The sequence below is a fragment of the Amblyomma americanum genome, chromosome 11 (assembly GCF_052857255.1).
Source record: "Amblyomma americanum isolate KBUSLIRL-KWMA chromosome 11, ASM5285725v1, whole genome shotgun sequence".
In the NCBI taxonomy this organism is placed as follows: Eukaryota; Metazoa; Arthropoda; class Arachnida; order Ixodida; family Ixodidae; genus Amblyomma; species Amblyomma americanum.
In genome coordinates, this window is record NC_135507.1 from 19,435,347 (window position 1) to 19,457,815 (window position 22,469).

General features: G+C 46.9%; 1 protein-coding gene across 4 annotated transcripts in view; it reads left to right on the forward strand.

Annotated features, from left to right (window-relative positions):
* The window catches only part of LOC144111059 (uncharacterized), an 84,457-nt gene that overhangs the window by 21,936 nt on the left and 40,052 nt on the right, over positions 1-22,469 (forward strand). The window contains exon 1 of one of the 4 annotated variants that reach the window (XM_077644179.1): positions 8,662-9,722. The exons of 2 other annotated variants lie outside the window; for them this stretch is intronic. The gene's annotated coding sequence lies outside the window, so the exon portion shown is untranslated. Of the gene's footprint in view, positions 1-8,661; positions 9,723-22,469 lie in introns of those variants that run through there. One more of the 4 variants, XM_077644177.1, reaches the window with a different exon arrangement.

A 22,469-nucleotide genomic window follows, 5' to 3' on the forward strand; every position in this document is an offset into this window, starting at 1 on the left:
TTTGTTCAATTTTCTTTTACGCCGCACTTTTTTTTTTGACAGTAAGGCAGGCGCCATGCAAGATATGCCTGGGTGGTTTGATGCGTTTTCGTACTCTGTTCTAAAAAATATTCGAATCCACTTTTATAAGGAACGATTGTTGTATGTAAAATATTGTAATAGTACAAAATTTTCATCTTTCTTCTGTTGAAGTTTTCTTTTCCCGTTTTAGAATTTTCTTGTTTGCACATAACCAATTAAAGTCTTCAATTGAAGTCAGGGTTAACTGGAGATACATTGGAGAGGTTTTTGCTCTGTAGTGGGTGTAGTCAGATTGATGATGATGAAGATGATGGGATTAACCACAGAAAAATTGTCAAATAGAGGTTCAGAAGAATCCTGTACAGTGAATCTCAAAAGTTTTCCAGCCGCTTAGTTTTGCCAGAAGTAGCCGTTGTAAGTCAGGTGCGCAATAAATTACAGAGACCCAGCAACTGATAACAAAATCGTTGTTTACTGCATGAAGTCGAAGGACTCAGGAGCTAACAAAACTGTGGCCCGACTGTACTAATCGCTCACGGGATACCTTGGGAACTTTTGAAATCTGGTGTCCTTACAAGGCGGCAGCTTTTGCTTACAGATTTCTCCCTCAGCAGGGAGCAAACCGAGCTCGCATCAACGTCACTTTTCAATAAAATTAGCCGATAACTTTTCGCAAGCAACCTCCAAAATCGATGGCTTAAAAAGAGAGAGCCCGGTGCGCAAGGAAAATTCATTGATTATTTGAGTATTGAGTATTTTAGGACGTGACAACAGAAATTCATATAGCAACAACAAGAGTTTCTGTAGTATTGATCAGTCTCCAGGTAGACTACCTACGTTTTTCCAATGGACACTTAAATTTGAGATGACGGGCATTTTGGAAGCCGGGGCCAGCAATTGAAATCACTACCTCGCATTCAGGACCAAAACGCCATCGCCACGTTGTCATCGTGGCGGTAACTAAATCACTTCCTTTTGTTTTGTTTTTTAGCTAAAGCTGTGCGCGCAGTTTCTCAGTGCTAAACGTACTCATATTCTGACCAGTCAGAGCTCCCTCCATGCAGGAGTGCAGCATGATGGTCACGTGATTCGGGAATTAGGAGCTCCTGAGGATGTGCACTTTGAAGGGATGTGGTCAAGAAGCTCCCTTCCACCCCATTTCAGTAGAAGACGTAAAAGATACGAACTTTGGTGAACTCAGCGCACAACTTCAGAGCCTGCATTTTTGAAGTGTCCACAAAGTTCGCATGTCTAAATGGCCTGACTTAATTGATCACTGTCTCTTGCTGCAAAGAATGGCTGACGCCGAAGTCGACACTCTCTCGGATCCTATTGGTTGGGTAGAACGTCCGGCTGCCTTTAAATCGAATTGTGCCGCATTTTTTCAGCTTTCAAGCGCTCTATGTAAAAGGCAAGTACTTGCATCACAAGTTCCGGAATATTCACTTTCGGACTGCAATTACTGATGGAATATGGCAAGTTCAGTGTCAGCCTAAATGACGTAACAGGAAGAACGGGGTTAGGCGTAGTCATACAGCCGTATCCTCCGCATTTGAAGCTTCAAGTAATGAGCGCTGACCGAAGCTGATATGTCCACTTATCGGACATATCCAGATTGCGAGTCTTGATGCAATTTGAATAATACTAATGAATTCATTTTTCTATCTTCTCTTTTAGCAATATAATATATGTAAATATGCCTGTATAGTTCCAGCTTATTTTTGATAGTTTGCAACCAAAACTGGAATAAATTTCCCAGCTTCTGAATCCTATATCACAAAAGCGATAATCATACCATTTCTTTTATATAGCCGCCGCGGTGGCTGAGTGGTTATGGCGCTCGGCTGCCGGCCCGAAAGATGCGGGTTCGATCCCGGCCGCGGCGGTTGAATTTCGATGGAGGCGAAATTCTAGAGGCCCGTGTACTGTGCGATGTCAGTGCACGTTAAAGAACCCCAGGTGGTCGAAATTTCCGGAGCCCTTCACTACGGCGTCTCTCATAGCCTGAGTTGCTTTGGGACGTTAAATTGCCATAAACCAAACCATTTCTTTTATATGCCATTAATTTCACTTCAGCTACGTACACATTTCCCGAATGTTACCGTTGATTAGATTCGGTTTTCTGGAAAAATCGTCGCTCTTATCACCCGATACTGAAAGGGGCACACATGCGCGCGCCTTAACACTGGAAGGCTGGAAATTGTGTCAGACATGCCTATATCCTTTGACGCGGCCCTGATAAGGGCATGTGACACACTCCGGGGTCTTATCAGCTACGGGCAAAGCCAAAAGTAGTCCGCCCTACAACTCCGAGTAAACAGTGTGAGAAGGAAAGCAAACCAAAAAGAAACAAGAAAAAAAAACTGCATCCGCTGTATGTAATCTTCCCTTACATCTCGCCTCTTCTACTGGGGCCGTTATCGCACTGATAGATGGCATGTCAGTGCAGACGCGCACGTTCGCTTTCTCTGGAGTGTCGCCTGGTTTCTATGTGGAGAGTGCATGGGTAGGAAGAAAGGGAAATCAGATAACAAAAAGAGAGGGAAAATGTGAAAAAAGTGGTGAGGAGAGGTAGCCATAGAGAACGCAGGAGCAAGAAACAATCATGTAGTCGTATGATGTTTTTTTTTTATCTCCGAATCTGGGTCATCGACTCATCCTGATTCCAAAACAAAGCCGAAACCCTTATGAAGCGAAGCGCTTGTGAGCGCTTTCAGCCCACGTATGCGAATGCAGATGACGCTTTCGTTTAGTGGACATGCAAACGTGTGCATAAAAAATCAGTTCAGATCAATTGCGCGCCCTTGTTATGGATACAAATGGCGCACATTTGTGTGTTTCTAGGTTGCGCTTGCTTCGTTGGACTTGGGTGAGTTTGTAGCTCTTTGCAAGCCTAGGAAACTCGATATCACTTGCGTTTTTGTCTTACGAGGAAGAATTTTTAGCGCATCGATTACCCTCAAGTGCAGAAAGACGCTTAGCTTCAATGACGTCGGTAGGTAAACATGCTTCTACCGGAAAGGGGTAGCTGCTATTGTAGAATATTTCATATCATTTCATGGAGAGGCGGTACTGAGCGGTTGGTTTTGTTTAAAGCCACGTTTATAAACCTCACCCTTTTTTTTTGTACAGTACGGAAATTCAACATCGGCAGTGTCAGTCGCGCGGTCAGGCAAGGAGAATTTCATAACATTAGGCAACAGTGACGACGTGTCCCACCTCTGGAAAGTAGACACGCGAAACACATTTTGTGCTTGTAACGCTTCCCCAGCGGCTGATGGCGCCACCAGTTTCTGGGTGAAAACTCACTGTTTCTTTTGTTCGTAAATAATCGGCGTACACCATATAGTATTTTGGAATTAAGTTTACAAATCCAGGCGTGGCTCCCAAGCATGTAAATTAATTTTTGTTCACTTACATGCTTACATGCTAACTGTTTAGACAGAAGTGTTAACACGTGTCTTCCGAAGTGATGCTACTCATCTTCCTAGTACCTACCAACTATTTTACTAAAGGTCTGAGGACCGCATAATCTTGAACGGAAGCCTATGCTCTAACATTCCGATCTACATAAATCGCAAAGAAGAAATTATTTTCCTCATAACAGTGGTCGGTTGATTGGGATGAAATTTGTTGCGCGAGAAACAGGACAAAGGCTTTATATGCAAACAAAGGCGGGTATGAGGTGCTGACACGTAATTAAATGTCTTGCAGGATATTTCGGCAACTTTGGGACAGATGGCTAGCCCACATGTCTTTGCGTACTATTCAGAACTTTATTTATATTCTGACTGCCTTCACTTTACACTTATCACAGTAATATAAGCTTTGTGTGCTAGACCATTTACAATACATAACATTGACAGTTATTGTTATCTTCAGTGAATGATACATTGACAATACCTCGCAGAAATATGGAGCCAGGTTAGATGATCAAGTAAATTTCGATCATCCCGAACACTCTATAAATAATAATGTAGGTGGCCCTGAAATATCTGCTTTCTTGATCCATTTAGCACTTAGAGCTGTAAAAATGACGGTGTAAAAGGTTCAGGAGATAAAATTCTGTAAAATTCATATGAAAAACATCTCATAATTTTTGTTTCTGGAAATCTGAACTTTATTCTTCCTTTTATCTGTACATGGCAAGCTTATTCGCTTAAAAAACATCGATTTATTCTGATTTATTCACCGACTTCTCACGCTAACGATTATGTGCAATAGAGAGAAATTAACGCTGCAATAGAAACTTCCTCAACCAAACTTCCTCAAGAGAGATTTAGTTAAATACTTAGTTGAGCAACATTACACTGTTTGATCTGTCCTAATGGTTTCCGGTGTTATTGCTGCCTCTACTTGATAATCACTTCGCAAATCGATAATACGAATGATCCCTTTTCCATGCAAGATGTATTGTTTTACTTGTTGTATTCTGAGTCATTCATTGTACTGACCTGCATTAATGCTGTATTTTATTTGATGAATTTCTGTTTACCATTGCAAGCTCTAACTAAGAGCACTTCAGAGATGACTGATACGAGCAATCTTTTTTTTTTCCAAAGATGTATATTCCTTGTCCTACTTGATGTATCACGTGCCAGTCGTCTTCATGTTCTGCTATATATGCACCCTCTTTTTATTGCCGCAGTGTAATTATATGTGGGGTAAGTGTGTATTTTTTTTAGAAGAAAATTGCGCTGTTTCCAAGCTAAGTTAAAGGTTTAGGGACCCAGTCAGATACAAATCGTACCTTTTGACCTTTACGTTTTAGTTTTCTGTACACGGAAAACTAGGAAGAAATAAACTGAAAATGAAAAGTAAAGCTTCCTATTGTGAGAAAAATTACTTCGAAATGAAAGCATGCAGAAAAACTACTGCATCAATAAACAATAACCTGTTTAAAGATGTTCAACAAAGGCGCCATATTAGTGAAGCCGAGCTTCGTCATGAGATATTTGCCTTCCTCTCCAAATGGCTTTCAAAATAGCCGCCCCCACAAGACCCAGCTTCAATGCCGTGCATTCGTTTAAATGCCGAGGTCGTTGTTTACAGCGCATTGGTTGTAGGTGCTACGCAGCTCTCCGTGACTCACAGTTTGGAGGCCAGCTTCCCTTTATGGGCGGTTAGGTGCCGTGGCGCCATGCTTACGCCGCTGCATGCAATGGGGAAACTTAGTTGCCATTTTTTATTTACAATGAACACGTCTTGCGAGCATGACTGACAGCAAAGGCAGTTCACGCAGATCTTACAGGGGCTCAGGGTGTCTTGCCACCTTATCGCCTGCCTGCTTCGGTTGTTGAATGTGCTAATATTAATACTTTTGAGAGTTCTTTGCAAACTTACCTTTTCTAACCCTCTCCTGCCAGTGCAGCACTGCTGCCTGCTGTATTTGGAAATAGATAAATGAGTAATATAGTGGTCGTATTAGCAGTAGCATATATGCCTGTCGTAACAGAAAACTGAATGACGTAACGATTCTGGAATCATGTACACACATGCGTATGTATGTATTACTGATCTGGAGTTCCCGGGTTCAAACCCGACCGCGGCGGCTGCGTTTTTATGGAGGCAAAACGGTAAGGCGCCCGTGTGCTGTGCGATGTCAGTGCACGTTAAAGATCCCCAGGTGGTCGAAATTAATCCAGAGCCCTCCACTGAGGTACCTCTTTCTTCCTTTTTTCTTTCACTCCCTCCTTTATCCCTTCCCTTACGGCGCGGTACAGGTGTCCAACGATATATGAGGCAGATACTGCGCCATTTACTTTCCCCAAAAACCAATTATGTATGTATGTATGTATGTATGTATGTATGTATGTATGTATGTATGTATGTATGTATGTATGTATGTATGTATGTATGTATGTATGTATGTATGTATGTATGTATGTATGTATGTATGTATGTATGTATGTATGTATGTACGTGTGTGTGCGTGTGTGTGTGTATGTATAAAGAGAAAGAAATTACCAAAAAATAAGAACCGTAACAGTGAAGTTTTTTACTGTTATATTTTTCATCTTTTGTTGATTTCGCTTTCCATTTTAGTCAGCTGCCAAGATACCATTCGACACACACACGCACGCACGCATATATATATATATATATATATATATATATATATATATATATATATATACTTATGAAACTTATGAAGGGAGCCAACAGTCATCGAAACGAAGGTGCATAGGGGAACGTTATTATTATTTTTTATCTGTTGTGTTTATGAGTGGGATACTATTACTTAGATTAATAAATCGCTTAAATAAAATTACTTATAGAGCAGCAGAAAAAACAACCTTGCCGCCGGTGGGATTCGAACCCACGACCTCCGAATATCGCGTCCGGTGCTCTTACTAACTGAGCTACGGCGACGGCTGTCCAATCTGCTGCTCTCGTGTGCAAACTGCTGCACTTTCGGGATGCATATATATATATACCATTTTGCTAAAGGAATTCATGCATATCACGACTGCCATAATTTATTTGACGCTGTCATCATTTCGCATTAGCAATTTGGTGCATGCAAACATTTGAAAAGAACACATTTTTTATCGAGTAAGGAGCATGGCGTCAATTAATACATTGCTAACATGTTTTTGTTATAAGTAATTTTTTTTCACCTAAATCTATGAATTGTGCCATCTTTCCCGTTTGGCACCGTAAACAGACGACAACGTAGAAGACCAACGGGACAGAAGGATGTCTTCTTCATATTTAGGAAACATGGGCTCTCGGATTCCACTTCTCGCATTCTACCATCGGTATTCCTTCCAAGACTTACTGCGATTCGTTGAACGCTGTAATCATATGCAAAAACAGTCGCGCGCCCGTTCACATCCCACCCGGAAGCACATGCAAAAGGCAGAGCCGCTGAGAAACGAATTCCCGCCCAAACATAAGAAAGCAGACGGCACTTTTTCCGGTTCATCTGGGTCGAACTGCACTCTTGTAGACAATGCGAAGCGGGTTACCACTGTGCACCGGGTCGAGGACAGCGTTTTCGATTGGCGCGCCATAATTAAAATAAATTAAAAAATTGTGCGAATCTTCACCTGTCGTGGAGCCAGCTTCTCGTTTCCGCGATAAAAAAGTTTGGTAGCGAAAAAGAAAGCGAAAGCAATGGCCAAGACCGACGAGGGTGCGAGGAAAAGCCGTTTCTTCTTTAAAAAAAAGAAACGAGCAGGGTTAAGTCGTTAGGAGCAGACGACGCCCCGCCGGCCGGGAATGATAACATTGCGCGACTATTGCGTGGGGGCCCAGTGAGCAGACGACGGTAATCAAGAAAGCAGACGAAAGCGGGTGCGGATGCGATGCCGCGAAGCCGTTCGCGGAGTCATCGCACCGTTGTATGGTCTGCGCCACCAGCGGCACACGCGCGCCACCGACCAGTAACTTCTACGCAAAAGCTTTCACTTGCCGGCCGCTGGGCTCGTCGTCGGGGTTATAATATTGCGCGACTATTGCGCGGGGACCCAGTGAGCAGACGACGGTAATCAAGAAAGCAGACGAAAACGGGTGCGGATGCAACGCCGCGAAGCCGACCGCGGAGTCATCGCGCCGTTGTATGGTCTGCGCCACCAGCGGCATGCGCGCGCCACCGACCAGTAACCTCTACGCGATAGCTTTCACTTGTCGGCCGCTGGGCTCGTCGTCGGGGTTATAATATTGCGCGACTATTGCGCGGGGGCCCAGTGAGCAGACGACGCTAATAAAGAAAGCAGACGAAAACGTGTGCGGATGCAACGCTGCGAAGCCGACCGCGGAGTCATCGCGCCGTTGTACGGTCTGCGCCACCAGCGGCATGCGCGCGCCATCGACCAGTAACCTCTACGCGATAGCTTTCACTTGTCGGCCGCTGGGCTCGTCGTCGGGGTTATAATATTGCGCGACTATTGCGCGGGGGCCCAGTGAGCAGACGACGCTAATAAAGAAAGCAGACGAAAGCGGGTGCGGATGCGACGCCGCGAAGCCGACCGCGGAGTCTTCGCACCGTTGTATGGTCTGCGCCACCAGCGGCATACGCACGCCACCGACCAGTAACCTCTACGCGATAGCTTTCACTTGCCGGTCGCTGGTCTCGTCGTCGTAGTGATAATATTGCGCGACTATTGCGCGGGGGCCCAGTGAGCAGACGACGCTAATCAAGAAAGCAGACGAAAGCGGGTGCGGATGCGACGCCGCGAAGCCGACCGCGGAGTCATCGCACCGTTGTACGGTCTGCGCCACCAGCGGCATACGCACGCCACCGACCAGTAACCTCTACGCGATAGCTTTCACTTGCCGGCCGCTGGTCTCGTCGTCGTAGTGATAATATTGCGCGACTATTGCGCGGGAGCCCAGTGAGCAGACGACGCTAATCAAGAAAGCAGACGAAAGCGGGTGCGGATGCGACGCCGCGAAGCCGACCGCGGAGTCATCGCACCGTTGTACGGTCTGCGCCACCAGCGGCATGCGCACGCCACCGACCAGTAACCTCTACGCGAGAGCTTTCACTTGCCGGCCGCCGGGCTCGTCGCCGTAGTCGTTCACGGCGCTCTTTCCTCTCTCTCTCACAAAATCACTCTCTTCTCTTCGCTGCTAAGCGGAGGAGGAGAGGTTAGTGGCGGCGGCGTTTGTGTGTGTGTTTGTGCATGCGCGGCTGCCGCCAGCGGCAACACCAACGAGCGAGGGCCTTGGCCCGCTTGCGAGCGGGCGAGCGCCGGTTCCCCTGACCTGCTTCCCTTCTCCCCGCCCAAAACTGGGTCATGGAGCACGCAGACACACACGCGCTCGCGCGCGCTCCCCAAGTGAGCTCTCGCTCTCTCTGGGTGCCTGGCGGCTGCTCGCGAAACGGCCCGCTGCCAGAAAAAGATCGGCCGCGCGCCTCAGCGAAGGGCTTCTCTCTTCGATGGCGCTCGTCGTTCGCCGGCAAGATTCGGCGTGAACCCTGAATCCTTCGTGTGGGTGAAAGAAGGCGTACCTCCTGCAAAGTTCCTTTTTGCGGCCTTCGCGCTTCATCTTCCAGTGTATTTGGCGCGAAAATTTTCACAAAAGCGCACGCCTGCCGTCTGCTAGAACTTCTCTTCCGGCGTCATCTGCGAGCGCGTGTGTCGTCTGCTCCTGCAACCGGCGTTGTGTGTCTTCTGCTACTACGGCCCGGTTCTCGGCTTCCCAGCGCCTCTGCAAGCATCGCTGTGTGTTTTTTTATTTACTGGGCGCCGTGTTTAGCTCAAAAACCACATTTCGTGCAACAGCTTCGCTGACTTGGAAGCTTCGTCGTGCGCCTGCGTGCAGCTAAAGGAAGTGGTCCGCTTTCGCACCGTTTCGGCGCCGAATGCCGGTTTCGAGAATCTTCCGAAGACGGTGGTGACTCTTGCCGGTGAAACGCTCAAAAACGTAATTTTCCGCGCGTCGCAGCGGCTCCTGCTGGGAGGCGGTGAAATGTACAGACGGTACAGTTTCGAGGGTGAACACTTTGATGTTAATGGTTGAATGCGCAAAGTCCCATCCGGAGACTGAACTCCAAAGTGTGTGCGCGCGGCGAAACATGTGAAGTGCTAGAGACGGGAACAAAACCGAAACCACCTAGTCGTCAAATTGCCAAGACAAGTGGTTGCATTCCGAGTGAACGTTGTGTTATTTCGCTTTCTTTGGATTTGAGCTCCGACACTTTACCGTGCTCGTCTTCTTCGTCGAGCGTTCGTCAATTGTTTTCAAACAAGGTGAGTTCGTTTGTCAAACACTGCAGTTCTTCTAAAGTGATGTTTTCGCAAGTAGCTCGGGCGTCGTTTTATGAAATTATAAGCCGCAGAGCAGTGGTCAATAGCTTTCTTTTGTTGCCTTATTTTCAAATGGTCTGGAACTGACCTCATATAAAGCTCATGATGGTGATAGCAATAATTTGACAGAACACATTTCAGGTTGTGCGCACGGCTGCAAATTTCATCTTAGAATCAAACGCAGACGATAACCACTCGTGCGCTGTCCCTGCTAAGTTCTTAGGCCTGTGAAGATAGCAGGTAGCAATTCCTCTGTCCGTCTGCGTAATGCAAGCTGGTTTGCAAGCAAGAAAAAATTACTGGCGCAGACATATCTTTAATACTGTCGTTTTGGGTGGCCTACCAAGGATATACGATAACACTTTCACGACATTGTTCTTTTTTGTATGGTAGGCATTTAGGAAGAAAGCAGGACATCTGCAGTTTGGTAAAGGAAAAGGATATCTCATGAATGACTCCCAGAATCGCCCATATTTGGCGCTGGTTTTATTGTGACCGTCTAGACTGCGATACTTCTTGAAGTTGACGGGGCAGGAAATTATTTACTCCGACTAATGCTGAACAACTTTCAGCTCTCTTGTGCAACTGCGCCCGCTTCATTATGCCCTGCGCGTTTTACAGGACGATTCTTGGCACACAGACACACAAATAATAATAAGCAAGTAAATTACGAAGAGCCGGTGAGAGAGGGGGCGCTTCGAATGTCTCCGTGCCACGAGGTTGCCCGGCGAGCTGTCGTGACGTCATTGTTGCTTCCCAGTTGAACGACCTTCGCGATACCAGATGCACTACTTGGCCTGTTTACACCCTATTTCAGCTTATACGCTTAGACCGACGTACTATTTATTTCCCCATTCGCAGTTACAACGCCGTTCCCTTGGACTATTTTTTTCTACTTTTTTTCCACCCGGACTCGAATTTGAGCCCGCAACGCAAACGGGCATTCCAAATTTAGGCTAGGCACCGCACTTGCTTGTTTATCTAGATGCAATGATTGCGTTGCCTGATAAGCGTTGGTGACCTCATCAGCTTTATTTCAATGTTCTTATTTCTTATTTGCATTCTAATTTTAACTTTTATTTTACATTGCATCATTATTATGGTTATAATGTTTAATGTCTCTCGTTTACCACTGGTTCCTTTTAGTTATGTATCTTATGCTGCAAATAAATTCAAGTTTATGCTCGATTTTTAGGTCGGCACTTGAGATTGGAGGTTACGCCTTTTCCCCTGGCCACGTGGTTGCCTGATGGATTTTTTTTTCTTCTATGCTCCTAATTTTCATTGCTGTCGAATCGTAGGTTGCGTTAGTTTAGCCCATATATCCTTCGACATAACTTGTCGAAGACTGGTTTACGATGTAGCTTCCTGCTGCAAATGCACCTTTCCTCTGTCGCATTTTAACTCTGACATCCAAGCCATTCTCTTATTAAGCGGCTTACATGATTATCAGTGGACGGTGTTCGTCTCTTGAGCGTCCAATAATGCTTTTGCTCCCCTGAGTTTTTAATGCGTCGCACTGTTCTAACTTTCCACTACAATGTTGAATTTCATCGTGGTAAAGTTCCGGAAAAATTTGGTATCTCGGCGTGATAAGCTTATCACGCTAATGTCATTAGCATTCACGTTATGAATCTGTTTGTCTTAGCTGTCACAAGCTAGCGCTCGATTCAAACATTTCGCGAAGCCGTCTGCTTAGTCTCACATTTTAATTTCCCTCTGCTAATGTCCTTTTAATCATCGAGCTACTTCGTAGCGATGAAACGAATCAACTGTGCGGTCCTTTCTTCCATAAACATGGCCAAGTTGTCACGTGCTGCGGCCCGACAGCGCCGCGTTCCGAGGCCGTCTGCTAATGCTCCCCTGATTGCTGGCGTCTGCTAACGGCACGACCGCGTAATGTCTTCTGCAATTGTTCTGTCATTCGCTGATGAGGCTGGGCGGCTCGATTCGACGGGCCACCTACCGTTTTTCTGTCTTCAAGTCTATGTGTGCCCGTCGTTCCGTATATTACAGCTAATAGCCTTAAAGATATCGCGTCGTATTACGAGCCCCCCCCCCCCCCCCCCCCCCGAATTAGAAGTGTTCCCCCGAGGTTCAATCTTCCGCTCAAGTTCACTGTTTTTCTACGACGTAACTGCTTCATAGCCTGGTGTTGTGTCGTTTAGCTCATGGGACATAGCCCGTTCAAGTGCTGCCTTCGGGAGTACAACCGCCGATTTTCCATTCTAGGCAGACACGTGATTGCTTGCTCCCTTGCAGAAAGCCTGCTTTGTCAATCGGTTTTGGTTCGTATGCTCTTACGGAGTAAATGTGAATGTTTGAATGCAAGAGCCATACATGAGTGCCTTCAAATTAGTACCCATGAAATAGGTGCCTAAACATCATGGTCAGAAACGAATGAGAGTGACTGATTAAGTACGGACACGACTATGTGTCTTTAATTTAAGGCCATGTGGCAGAAACAATACTGGAAGTGAATTTCCCTACGAACAGAAAAGGTGATGGAAGTTCAGGGGGATGAAGAGGAGCAAAACAGACGTCGTACCAAAGCATCTCTTGATCATTATAACGATGCTTGCATGTTCACAAAGAGCTTCCTTGCCGTTAGACCTTGCACTGATGTTCCAGATGACGCAACTCGCACTCGTCTTAATGCTAACCTGAGGCGAAAATGTGTTAAAATTGGCAGAAGGTACTGTTGCGCTCATGATTAACGGGAACATTTAATGAAGGTGTGTTGCAATACCAAACGTAGGTTGCGGAATAGCAAAATTCTATGGTGCGATAAACAAAGGTGGAGTCTAGTGTGCACGTTCCTGGCGCTGTTACGCGAAAACGCAAACTCACTTCGCAGAAAAAGAGAATTGATGACTACAAACTGTTCCATGTTCAGTGTGTGGATGAACATATGAACCGATTGACCAAATTGAAGCGTTCGCGTTGCATCATCCAAAAGAGGACGAAACAAGTGTGTCCAAGCTTAGGGTGCCGCGGCTTCGGAACTAAGTACTCACTGGCCAAACGACACGACTCCAAAAGACGCGCCCAAGGGAAACATGGTGCAAGACAAACATACAAGACAGGGCAAGGCGCTGAACTCTGAAGAAAGTCTCTCGTACTCTACAACACTTGCTCCAATCGAGACCCTGCCAAGCGAGGCGCCATTCGCGTTCCCGTTCTAGCTCGAGCAGGGAGCCGAACTTGTCGTCTGCTATTTCGCGGTGCGTAACAGACGACGGGGCCTCGCTGCTCGCTCGGGCACGTTTGCCTTGACATCGAATGTTTTTTCGAATCCGAGAGCGTTCTCAGGGCGGGAGGGGGGGGGGGGGGGGGGGGGGAGGACTTCACGGGCAACTAAAAGAGAACGCTGGATCGTTTTTACTTTTCCCTTATCTCATTCTCTTCTCGCGAAGGTAACGCGCGCCGTATTCACAGCGGGTGCGAGAGCCGACGTGCCGTAATCGCCGATATGGCTTCGATCCACGTATTACTCTGCACCAGGGGCGAGATTGTCGAAGGCGATTACCTCTCCTTTTTGGCGCACGAACTCTCTGGCTTTCTCGCGTACTGTGGCGACCTCGGGCCGGAGAGAGTTGCGTAAGAGACGCCGAGTCATCTACCTGTGCTTGCTGTGGGCGTGTTATTGGCCTGCTCCGCCCCCCCCCCCCTGCTCTTTATTGGCCGGCGGTATCCACTACAGCAGCCCAGCGTCAACGTTCGTCTGCCCTTTACTGCTTCTGTCGCCTATTCGTCAGTCTTTATAGAGAGACAGGGTAGTTAGTTGGGATAGTTGTTGGCAGAGGTTCACTTTGGGCTTGCCCCCAACTACTGTGACCACTCGGATCTTTATACATATATACCGGGTGTGGGGGTGAAAAGCCAAAGCGTATCTTGCTTAGCCAAAAGCTGTGTTCCGCGTTCTGTTAGCGACAGCCCTGGCCCAATTGAGACAACAAACTCGTCCTTCGACACTGAGGAAGGCACGATTAGGTCCTCGCCATCGGCTCGATGTCGGTGGCTTTGGATAGCTCGATGCCTTATCCTCCTAGCTCGTGAGAAATCCTTAAGAACTCACATTCTCGCTCAGCACGTTTGTGCGGCTTCGTTTTGCTGCTGCGCCTTTTGTGTTTATTGCAGTAATTCAGTTCGCCGTTACAGTGCTAGATTTTGACGGCGAGTTACCTATAGCGTAACTAGTACGCGTGCACTCAGTAAGATAGGTGTTTTTATTTCGAGAACGACGCCCACGAAATATATGGTACATTTAATTTCCCTAAGGGAAATTAAATGAATCGCAGAATCGCTTGTTGTGTCCCGGAATGCTCGGTTAATAAAGCTTCGGACAGTTAGTCGAGCGAAGCCTTAGGTTTGTAATGTTCGTACAAAAGTGGGTGAGCAGTGGAAGGGCCAGCTTGTAGTAGCACGGCCATGTTATACTTAATACGTAGCTTACCCGTGAAGTCACAGACGCCTTAATGGAGCACCGGGCATAGCTTTCACAGCGCAGCTAATTCCAGCAGGGATTAGAGAAGTCCAACATGGCGGCATCCACTTTCCGCATGGCGGCCACTTGACGACGTCAATGCAATGCACCTGGAGGTACCTAAACCGCATACTCTCTTATGCCATCTAGGCTTTAGTAAAGCGCAGCACTGATTTAAACTCGGAGTCTTTTCTCCCGGCAGCGGGGCGTTTAAAACGGAAACTATACACCTGTCGTCTGGCGCGAGCACGGTGTGCGCCCCAACGTCTCTGCCTCGCAATCGGGGCGCGAAGCTTACGTCGTATGTTACGTCGATTACAGTTTGCGTGGCGCGGCAATTGCGAGAGACAGAAGGGAGAAGAAAAAAGGTAAAACAAGTGAATAGGTTTGACGCGTCCTTACCTTGGCCCCAAATGCCAGAGCCTGGCTGCCTCCGGCATGCACCTCTCACTTCGTTATACCCTTTCTTCTCTTTATTATCTTTTAGCATCGTGTTCGGCTTTCCGTCTGCGGCTGTCGTTTACTCCTTCCAATTCCTAAGGAAATAAATAAACAAAAAATCCAGTCGTACACACTTTGCATTATCCTTGGGTTCTGCCCCTCATTGGTTCGATTTTGTTTCGTGAACTTTCTTTTGCCTTATGTGGACAACTTCGCAACTTTACATTGCAGAGACCAGAAAACGTGGTATGCTCTTTGTTTTGTTGTTTGATTATGAACTAATCGCGCTCGCAACCTGTACACATTTCCTATTGTGTAAATAGTTTGTGTATAATACATCTCCCCCTATCCCATGTTCCTGTCCCCTCACCTCTTTCATTTCATTTCTCCATTCTGCCTGCTATACTTCATCCTCGCTGCCCCAGCTCAGGTGCCTCACTATCGTTGGCAGACGCCGGGGCTAGCAAAAATCTTATCCTTCCTTTTTAATATTTTAATAAACCACTACTACTACTCTTTATTTTAGCAGGCGATAAGCGACACATCATGCCTGAAAATTGTCTTTAAAGCGCTGTGTGTTCATGAGCTTTTCTTAGCAGAAGATGTGTAATAAATCACTACCCAATATGACTGACATTTACGAACTACAGTCTGTTCTGTACCCTTTTAAAAATAGTATATACGACGTTCCGGAAACGATAGCTTCGTTCGAAAAGCTGCGAAGTGCGAACATATATTCAAAGCAGACTCGAAATGGGAGTGTCGCAAAAAAAAAAAAACCGCGCTTGATTAAGTTCATAACGTCAGCGCCAAGCTCAGAAGATATTGCACTGCTGAGTATTGAGTTTGAGTACAGCGCGGTCGATGCTTAAATGGGGCACACAATTACTACTCTGAGGTATGGATGAAATAACGACAAGATGTCCATTCTCTTCCAATTTATTTTCTTGTTGAGTTGCCGGGATTTATGAGTCGGCGCTCTGACAGATGGTTACACAGCTGAACCTCGATATAACGAAGTCGAAGGTGTCCGGCGATTACTCCGTTATAGCTGCAGCTTCGTTATAGCCCGTGTTAGCCGAGCTTCCAAGGGGAAACCTCGTTGCTTCGTTATATCCATTATTTCGTTATAAACCGTTTCGCTATATCGGGGTTCGACTGTTACTGTATTCGCCTAGCTTCGATTACTGCTCAGGTTTTAGCCTTGGGTCCTGCAGACTGATTCGTCTTGACTAGATGTCATCCTAACGTGTTATAAACCTGCGCCTTCTTAATTTCTGTCATATTATAACGAATTTTGATGTTACGTGGCTGCAACGCAAGCATCGTGTTCCCCCTAAGTGTGCGCAGCACTGTATTCCCAAAACGGCTGCAGGCGCGCGTGAGCGCTCGCTATGGATCATGGTAACCAGGAACGCGGCGCGGCGCCAATCGGTTGCTTCTTCGGTTTACGATTTACACGCGGCTCGTGATTGTTGAATAGTTGCGCGTTCGCGTTTAAAGCCCGCGCGCTCTCCTCAGCGGCCTTGAGTGTCCTTGGCGTAGCGAGCGCTCCTGGCATCCGCGAGAGAGCCCCCTCTCGGCCGAACGAAAGCGCGAGTTGTGTAGAACGACCTTGGATCCATTTTCTTTCTTACCCGCCCCTCCGCTCCTCGTTTGCTGGGCGGAGCGCCGGCCGCTTTCCACGTGCTGCTGCTCGGCTTGGCTCGGCTGGCTCCGTTGCGTGGAGGAAAAAAAAAACTATGATCCTTTGCGTGCTGGCTTCGCGGCGCGAATTCCGTTTCGCTTTTCGGCCTCCAGATGTCGCTCGTTCGAGACGCCGCTTAAGGCGCCTCGATGGCGGCGCTGGCATCGAGGCACCCTAACGCCGCTTTCAGGGAGTATAAGGAGGCGAGAAAAGGCTGTAATAACCTTCTGCGGCACCATCGTGGTACCGCCAAGAATGCTTGTGCAAATCATCATCAGTATCATAACCGTCATCATCAGCCTGACTACGCCCGCTGCAGGAAAAAGGCGTCTGCCATATCTCTCGAATTAACCCGGTCCTGTGTCAGCTGCGGTCACCTTATCCTCGCAAAGTTCAAAATCTCGTTCACCTGTCGTACGTTCTCCCGCCCTTTGCTATGCTTGCCTCTCTTGGAATCCTGTCCCTTACCCTTCACTACGATCAGTGGTAATGCCTACGCGTTACATGTCCTGTCCAAGCCCATATCTTATTGATTTCTGGTAGGATCTCATTTACCAGCGTTTGTTCCCTAGCCCACTCTGTCCTCTTCCCATCTCTTAACGTTACACCTATCCTTTTTCTTTCCATAGCTAGCTGCGTTGTCCTCAATTTATGTTGAGCTCTTTTCGTTATCCTCCACATTTCTGCCCTAATTGAGTACCGGTAGGGTACAGCTGTTATGTACTTTTCTATTGGGAGATATGTATAGCCTACCATACATGATCTGAGAGTACCTGCCAAATGCGCTCCACCACATTGTTATTCTAGTTATTTTACTCTCGTGTTTCGGATCCGCGGTCACTACTTGCCCTAAGTAGACGCATTCTCTTACGTCTTCCTGCGCCCCGCTTCCAACTGTAACCTGCTGTTGCCTTGCGTGACTGTTGAACATTACATGGTTTTCTGGATATTCATTTTTAGAACAACCGTTCTACTTTGCCTGCCTACGTCATCGATCATGCTTTGCAATCCATCCGCTGTTTGACATGGCAAGTCAGTGTCGTCAGCTATTCGCAGATTACTTAGGTATTCTCCATTAACTCTTATCCCCAACTGTTCCCAATTCTGGTCTCTGAATATCTCCTGTAAACCTGTACGTCCTTTTGAGAGGCAAACATTAATGGCTCGCTTCTTACAGCAACAGGACTGCTGCAACTTTCAATTTCGTAGCAATAGTGGAACAGTTTAGAATGTTCAAAGATTAGGCAACTCCGGTTTTCGTCCGCAGGGTACCGGCGGGCTGTCAAGAGGCGCCGCCATTATGGCAGCAACCAGGATTATCAAGAATGTGGAGATGGTGCACATAGGTGTGCGGTCTCCTATAAACTATTTTTGCTACGGAAGCATAGACAAAGATGACGTCAGCACCGTGCCCTGTCGCTTACAGTATGGTACGGTGCGGTAAGGTACGGTGAGGTACGGTACGGTAACGTACAGTAAGGTACGGTACAATAAGGCACGGTAAGGTCCGGTACGGTAAGGTATGGTACGGTACGGTACGGCACAGCACGGTGTGGCAGTGTACGGTATGGTATGTTATGGTATCGGATGACAGTTCTATGGAAAGCGCTTCAACGTTAAAGGCTTTGGCTAGTTACATGAAGTTGAAATCCTACTGGAAAAAAAAATCTGACGACTCAGATTCCGTTAGACGCGGCTGCAGGCAAGACCGGAACTCCGATAGCGCTTATAATCTTATGCCGTGTATGTCCTTCTAGCCTCCAGCACACGATATATCCGAGATGTTCAAGGTTTTCAAAAGTAGCGCGCGTTAAATTTTCGTGGAAGAGGAAACCACCAGCGAGAGAGGATTGGTGTAGGACAGAGCTTGCTCTAGCAGTGAATAAAACTGCCGGAATTCTTTCAGAAAGAAAAACTTGGTGGTTCGGTGGAGGATAACTACAAAACTTAATGCATGCTGAAAGCAGCTGCACAAAATAAGATACATATTCTTCAAACTGAGACTCTGTCTTCTTAAAAGGGGCCTGATAACATAAGGTAAATCGAGTTGCTGGCTAATGTCTATGTGAAAGTAGACAGCGGTCCTTGAAAGCGAGGGCCGCTTCCTGGAGTATTTTTTTAAAGAGAAGGAAATATGATATATTGTTTATATAGTGTATGATTTGGTAAAAAATAGCAGAAGGAAAGACAGCGTAATGTCGATGCACAACACCGAAGCCTTTGGCTGGTGGCTCTGATGCCTGTCTCGCTTGTTACTGCGGCCGCAAGAAAAAGACCCCTGCTAAACGCATTTCCAGATAAAAATTAGAGTTAAATATTATTACATTGAAGCTTGGTGAGGTTATTCTGATTACATGCACTTCAAGTGAGTTAGCTGCCAAGGTTGACATGTGCCGGGTTTGGTGGTACATAGTTAGGGGGTGGTACGAAGGCTATCTCCGAACAACCGGCAGATAGGAGGTGCTGTTAAGAGCTGCAGTTATCTCCGAACACTGAAGTTAAGAGCTGAAACAACCCAGGATTGATGGTGAGTTTCAAGGAAGCTTAAGAGAACAGTATGAACAATTCAAAACAGTTTGTTTTTATTTCGAAAATTTGATCACTGTTTGGAAGAGCAGCGCAGTTTGTCCTCGCCTTAGAGATCCGTGCATAAAAACTACATTAACCTAACCGGAGTTTGCCTGCGAACACCACTAGGGGTGGCAATTTATTTTGTTTTTTCTAGCTTATTAAAGTTGTGTTTTCAGTGAATTAAGATTCATTGCCGTGAGAACGCGGTAACCTATAGGTGCAGGTGAACATCAGTTGGTACTGAGTGTCCCGTTAATGGCTCACGATGCCAGCGTAGTTTCCAGAAAATTCCACTGCAAGCCTCCACCAAGCTCCACCACGCGGTAATCCACCCGCTTCATCTTACATACCCTACTATACGCTAAGTGCATAGGCTTCAGCGGCGAGAACACGCGGCCGCAGAGCTGCGCGCGGCGAAGGTCGACGCACTCGGCCGTCGAGGTCATTGACAGGGCCGACCGACAGCGGTGCCGTTGAACGGGCACCCACTCTCGCATCTAACGGAACGCCAGAGAGAGAGAGGAGGTGTGGAGAGGAGGTGCATGAGTGAGAAGGGCGTAAGTATGGCTGCCGCGCGGAACGACCCAACGCCGCACCTGTTGAACCTGCTGAACGCCGCCCGTCGAGGAAGCGCAGAGGACGACGAAGCCTGTGGGAAGCGCGGTGGGGGCGAAAGTGAATTTTGCCTCCTCCTCTCCGCTTCAGCCTTTATCTCCCCTTTCCCTCCTGCAGTCATGCCTCTAGCCTTTTCTCAGGTTCTTCGCAGGGGAGACTGGAGAGCTGAAAGAGCAGGGCACTCTGTTGTTTGTCTTCCGCTATATTCTTCTGATACGCTTTTTGAAGATTCTCGTTTTTTTTCTCTATGTCTGTCCGCCTTGTTGCCGTCGCTGTTGGCTGCTTCTTTGTATGGTGCCGGCGCCTTTAGCGCTTCGTTCCCGATGCCTCCGTTAACTGGTTTTGTAACGCGACTGGGTCAGCGGGTTTCGCCGCTCCATCACTTGGCTGGCTGGTCCATTCCTCCTCTCTATTTTTTCTCAGCCTCATCGTGGTCTTTTATTCAGTTCTGTTTGTATTTTTGTTGTTCCCATGCATGCCGTTGAATTTTCCGGCTATAATCCGGGCATTCGCAGGTGTCTTTAGCTTTAGACCAGCAATGAGGTAAGGAAAGTCGCAAATTAGTGCTATTAATGGGAACACTTCGAGTCAATAACACATTGCGGTCTTATATTTTCCTCAAATAGCAAAATAAAAAAAAACTTCGGGATATAATCAATGTTGCATGCAAAGAAAACTTGTTGAATTATCTCCTGGCCTCTTGCATTATTCTTTCGTTAGTCTCTGGGAAATGGCCCTGGCTGGAGACGTATGATAGAAGCTCACATAAATAATATAATCTGTCCTTCTTTCCATATACCCACGCTTCTTAAAGAGTGCCGTTCTCATCGCGTAGTTTTTCTCGTCATCACTCCTGGCGTTTGTGCGGGTTACGCACTGGGTTCACGCACCCCTCTTCATACGCGTTTCTTCACCGCCTTGTAAATTGAACATGCAGGTCACAAACATTGACACTTGTGGGCTTCTTGCTTCGAGTCTGAAGAGCTGACTGCCCGCATAAACGCCGTTCGTCTACCTCTCCCGGTTCACTTCGATAATCTTAGTCCAGCACTGAAGTCCAGTGCGCGAAGTCGATTCAAATGCACTCAAGGCTAGTCACCACCGAAGAGCTCGCAGACTAGTTGCCAAATTCTGTCGTGTTGTCACCGTCGTCTGCTTATTGTGCAAGATGAGATGCCATCGTTCGTCTGAATTTCACATGACCCTGTTTTGCCGGCTGCTTTACATGGGCTTATAACCTACCTTCTAAAAGCGGCTGTTCTTATTCAGATGTCAACTCATGTTGGCTCATACTAGCCTCATAAACTAGACATCATCTGGCTGTTGAGCAAATGCACTTAGTTCATCTTTTCGTTCTTGTCCCAGACGTCTGCATTTACTAGAGAACGTTGTGCAAAGATCGTTCCGTCAAATGTCCTCGGATCTTTCCGCTTACTTCATTACCGTCTGCGGACTGACTTAGTTGCGTCATCTTTTACCTGTTGAAGAACATGTCTTACTCTGGTATAAATCGACGTCTTGAACCGTTACCCTGTGAAATCTCTGGGGCAGTTGCGAGTCTCGCAGACGGCCCTGTCTATCCATCCAGCAGACGTCTGCTGCGCAGGAAAGTGAGATCTTCTTGTTTTTACTGATTTATAACTGGCCAGTCTAAGCTTATTGCTTAATAGAAGTAAATATAAAAGGCAAAGAAAAACTTTTTCGCGGAGATTTTGTGCAGCCTGACGATGCGTAGGACACGAAAACAACGTTGCAGAATAATTATCCCGCTACAGCCAGGCTCAAGCGAGCACGCAGCAAGTTTTCCGTACTCTTCCTGATGTCCGTAAATGAAAGATGGGGAAAAGGCGCAGGAAACAAAATATGAAGAAACAGAACACATCAAGGATGTGCAAATAGGGGCTCTTGGCTCATAAGAGGGAGTGAAAGAAGAAAGGAAGAACCCTAGGGGTGCCTAGTGGAGGGCTCCGGAATAATTTCGACCCTCTGGGGATCTTTAACGTGCACTGTGCGATGTCAGTGCACGATAAAGATAATTGGTTTTTGGGGAAAGGAAATGTCGCAGTATCTATCTCATATATCGTTGGACACCTGAACCGCGCCGTAAGTGACGGAATAAAGGAGGGAGTGAAAGAAGAAAGGAAGAAAGAGGTGCCGTAGTGGAGGGCTCCGGAATAATTTCTACCACCTGGGGATCTTTAACGTGCACTGACATCGCACAGCACACGGGCGCCTTAGCGTTTTGCCTCCATAAAAATGCAGCCCCAGGTGGTCGAAATTATTCCGGAGGCCTCCACTACGGCACCTCTTTCTTCCTTTATTCTTTCACTCCCTCCTTTATCCCTTCCCTTACGGCGCGGTTCAGGTGTCCAACGATATATGAGACAGATACTGCGCCATTTCCTTTCCCCCAAACCAATTATTAATATTATTATTAAGTCCCCTATACTTCGTTCCATACATCAGATGCAATGCTGTACGATGTAGTCCGCACAGAAAAATAAAGGGAGCCGTGTTACTCCGCGCTTGTTCTGTGGCCGAGTGGTATACGGCACGAGAAAGCGACGGTGTGTCATCAGCAATAAGAGTGCATTTAATCAAACTCATGACAAATGTGTCATGTAATAAGCCTGCAGGCAAAACATTCACTGTGTTTCGTTCCCCAAAAGGAACGCAGTACTTTTTGGCCGCGGATGCATGCAGCGCAAACAAGAGCGCTAGCTTTGACGGCGTTGCACCTGATGTACGAAACGAAGTAAGGCTTCTGTACGCGCATTTCATAAATGTACAGGAGCGCTACCATATACGATGCAAATCAAATATCGATTTCCCTCAGTTTTTTAACCCGCTCCGTTAGGCTTGGGAAGTTTGTCGCCTGCCACAGGTTGGC